This window comes from Carassius carassius, chromosome 34 (genome assembly GCF_963082965.1).
Source record: "Carassius carassius chromosome 34, fCarCar2.1, whole genome shotgun sequence".
NCBI classification, from domain to species: domain Eukaryota; kingdom Metazoa; phylum Chordata; class Actinopteri; order Cypriniformes; family Cyprinidae; genus Carassius; species Carassius carassius.
The window spans coordinates 1,556,799-1,560,748 of record NC_081788.1 but is presented as its reverse complement, the minus strand read 5'-3'; the positions used below and the strand labels follow the sequence as shown (position 1 = coordinate 1,560,748).

The 3,950-nt window shown below is 38.3% G+C and overlaps 1 pseudogene; it reads right to left on the bottom strand.

Annotated features, from left to right (window-relative positions):
* LOC132114645 (toll-like receptor 7) lies at positions 1 to 961 on the bottom strand (annotated as a pseudogene).
* Between the last annotated feature and the right edge of the window lie 2,989 nt (positions 962 to 3,950).

The window sequence follows — 3,950 nt, the reverse complement described above, 5'->3', positions numbered from 1 at the left end:
TCATAGAGCCGTTATCTTCTCTATGGATGGCGACAGAATCAATTCAGAAAAAAGATTTCTTCGGGATCGTAGTTATAAAGAAGACTGAAGGACACAACATTCGGAGCTCATAATAAAGGGCGCCGTTCTTGATGGTATAGACTAAAAAGTTGTTGGATAGATCTAAATCTTGGAGCTTGTGGAGTCATACGAAGAGATGCTGAGGGAGTGTATGCAGACTTAGACTAATTAGAGAGTTCCTTTGATCCAAAAATGCATCCTGGGGCAGATTCAGAGATTGATTGTTTGGACATGGAAAACAGGGCTCAGAAGCATGGTCACACCTGTGGCAATTCCACCCTAGGTTAAGGTTTCACAGATGTTTAAGATTTGCAAAGGACTCTTTATTGATATTCTTGTTCTCTGGTGTTCTTGTTCTCTCCCAAGTCTAGACTTTCTAGTGAAAGTGGAAGATATGTGGAGAACAATGGTCACATTGTTGTAACTAAATGTACGTTTCAAAAGCTCAGGGAGATCTTGAAACACAAGTGGGTCGATGAAATAAGACTGATAACATAGGTTGGCGTAGAAACAATTCTTGCTTAGCAATAGTTATTTTAGTAGTGGTGTACCTAGAGATTTGACAATATGAAAGATATTATTAAATTCCAGTCCCAGAACCACAAGCTGCTTCGGTAGAGGAGGTATGGTCTTCATGCTTTTCCCTGCTAACTGCAGGGAAGTTAGGATTTTAAGTCCACTAAATGCATCAGGTTAAATTTTCAGGCTGCATGAAGGCCATCTCTGCTCCTTAAGACGATCTGGAATGAACTTCCACATCAAGCTGAGATGCTTGAGATTGGCTAATCCAGAAAATGTGGCACCTTTAATGTGGTGTATATGGTTTTAATTTAAGATGAGTGATATAAAAGAGGTACATGAATTTAGGGGTGTTTTTAAGACATCTGTGCTGACAGTCCATGTTTAAAAATCACTTACCAAATGTTTGCAGTCCAAAACTCCAAAGCGCTATCTTATACATTCAAGTTGTCACCTTTATTTATATAATGCTTTTAACAATATAGATTGTAAGAAGGCAACTGAACAGCATTAAATATGAAAATAGTGTGTCAATAAAGCAAAAATGCAGTTCATCATTGAATTCAATTATGCCATCATCCAGTTCAGTTTAAATAGTATCTGTACAATCAAGTCAACGAAAACACTGGTAATTAAGTATCCCTAACTAAGCAAGCCAGAGATGACAGCGGCAAGGAACCAAAACTTCATTGGTGACATAATGGAGAAAAAACCTTGGGAGAAATCAGGATCGGTCAGGGGGCCAGTTCTCCTCTGGCCAGACAAAACTAGCAGTTCAATTCCAGGCTGCAGCAAAGTCAGATTGTGCAGAAAAATCATCTGTTTCCTGTGGTCTTGTCCCAATGGCCATCTAGGAGACAAGGTCTTGACTGTGGATCTGTCTCTGGGGCTCATGAAAGTGAAAAAGAAAGTGAACACACATCCGGAGCAGTGGGCAGCTATATCCAGCTCCCGGGAGCAACTGGTGGTTCAGTGCCTTGCTCAAGGGAACTTCAGCCATGGGTATTGAGAGTGGAAAAGAGTGCTGTTCATTCATCCCCAAACCTACAATTCCTACCAGCACCAAGACTCAAACCTGCGACCTTCGGGTTACAAGTCCAACTCTGTAACCATTAAGGCACAGCTGCCCCTCACCTAGTTGTCCTGGCATTCAGAGCTGTAGAGGTCCTCTGTGCTGATCCACCATCTGGTCTGGATATGTGCTGGATCCGGGTAACTGCAGCGACCCTCTGATCTGGATACAGACTGGATCTGATGGCTACATTAAACTCGGAATAAGAGAGAAACAAACTAATATTAGCGTAGATGCCATTCTTCTAATGATGTAGCAAGTACATCGTGTGTTAACGGAAGTGTTCCTGGTTACAGATTTATCTAATTAATTCAGCCTAAAAATCTATTAAAATATTTGAAATGTGTCAGTGTCTTATGTGTAAGCCAGGTTAAACAGGTGGGTCTTTAATCTAGATTTAAAGTGGCAGAGTGTGTCTGCCTCCCAAACATTGTTAGGTAAGTTATTCCAGAGTTTGGGACCTAAGTAAGCAGTTGATTTTGATATTCGTGGCATTATCAAATTGCCAGTTTTGAAAACACAGGGGACAAGAAAGGCAAGATTTTAAAATCTATATGATGTTTATTAGGGAGCCAGTGCAGTGTTGGCAGAACCAAGCTAATATGGCCATACTTCCTGGTTCTAGTAACAACTCTAGCTGCTGCATTTTGGACTAGCTGGTGTTTGTTTATTAAAAGTGCAGAACAACCACCCAATAAAACATTACAATAATCTAACCTTGATGTCATGAACGCATTAATTAATGTTTCTGCATTTGACATTGTGAGAATAGGTCATAATTTAGATATATTTTTGAAATGGAAAAATGCAGTTTTACAAATTTTAAAAATGTGGCTTTCAAAGGAAAGATTGCTATCAAATAACATCTACAGTAGGTTCCTAACTGATGACGAAGAACTGACAGAGCAGCCATCAAGTCTTAGCGTTCTAGGCTATTACATGCAGAGTTTTTAGGTCGTAGAATTACATGTTTGTTTGTTTTTCTTCAGAATTTAGCAGTAAGAAATTACTCCTCATCCAGGTTTTTATATCGACTATGCATTCCATATTTTTTTTTTAATTGGTATGTTTCTCCGGGCCTCTAATTAATATAGAGCCGAGTATCATCAGCATAACAGTGAAAGCTAACACCATGTTTCCTGATGATATCTCCCAAGGGTAACATGTAAAGCGTGAAAAGTATCGGCCCTAGTCATGAGCCTTGAGGTACTCCATACTGTTATTGTGATCGATATGATACCTCTTCATTCACTGCAAAGAATTGATGGTGGTCAGATAAGTACAATTTAAACCATACTAATGCACTTCCATTAATGCCAGCAAAATCTTGGACAGAAAAGGGAGATTCGAGATCTGTCTATAATTAACTAGTTCTTTGGGGTCTAGTTGTGGTTTTTTGATGAGAGGCTTAATAACAGGCAGTTTGAAGGTTTTGGGACAAATTAATAATAGTCAGAAGAGGATCTATGACTTCTGGAAGCACCTCTTCTAGGAGCGTAAATGGAATAGGGTCTAACATTTTGTTGGTTTAGATGATTAAACAAGTTTATACAGTTCTTCCTCTCCTATAGTAAGGGAACAAGGGAAAGCAAAGAAACTAAATAAAATACTAGGTCTAAGTATTTATATTAAAAATGTGTACCTTTTCGTGGAAATGAAAGAAAATTCTGCAGTAAGTGAAAGTCATTCACCCACACACACATCGTCAAGTTCATATGTGGTGATAAAACAGTAGTAAAATCTAAGTGGAGGAGTGGATAGCACTGGGCAGTCATGGCTATAGCCCAAACTATATATTTTTCCTCTCTTGCACTGAACCGATTTGTTTGTTTGTTTGGTTTCCACTTTTATTTCATGATCATAGCATTTCAGTTTTAGAGACACAAGCTTCTGCTATTACTCACTCTGATACTGATACTGATGTTCCATCAATACCATATCTTTTGCACTCAGTTTGAAATCAGCTTCACATAAAGTTACTCTTCAGATATAGAGAAAGTATTTTTATTGAAAAGAATACAGTAAGTAATTTAGTGCATATCCCAGAAAGTAGCCATATTAAAAAAAAGCAGAAAACCATCGGAAAATCTAAGTAACTAGCTACACTGAACCGGTAACCAGTTTGGCACAAATATAATTTGTCAATAACTGATAACTAAAACCATTACTGAATCTCTTCAGATGCCATTTAATGTAAACTCCATTTCACTAAATATCACAATAATTTGCCTGTGAACTACTTCAAGTGCTTTTTGCATCACACAGAAACAGATTTTGAGGAGTTTTCACTTTGTGGTCT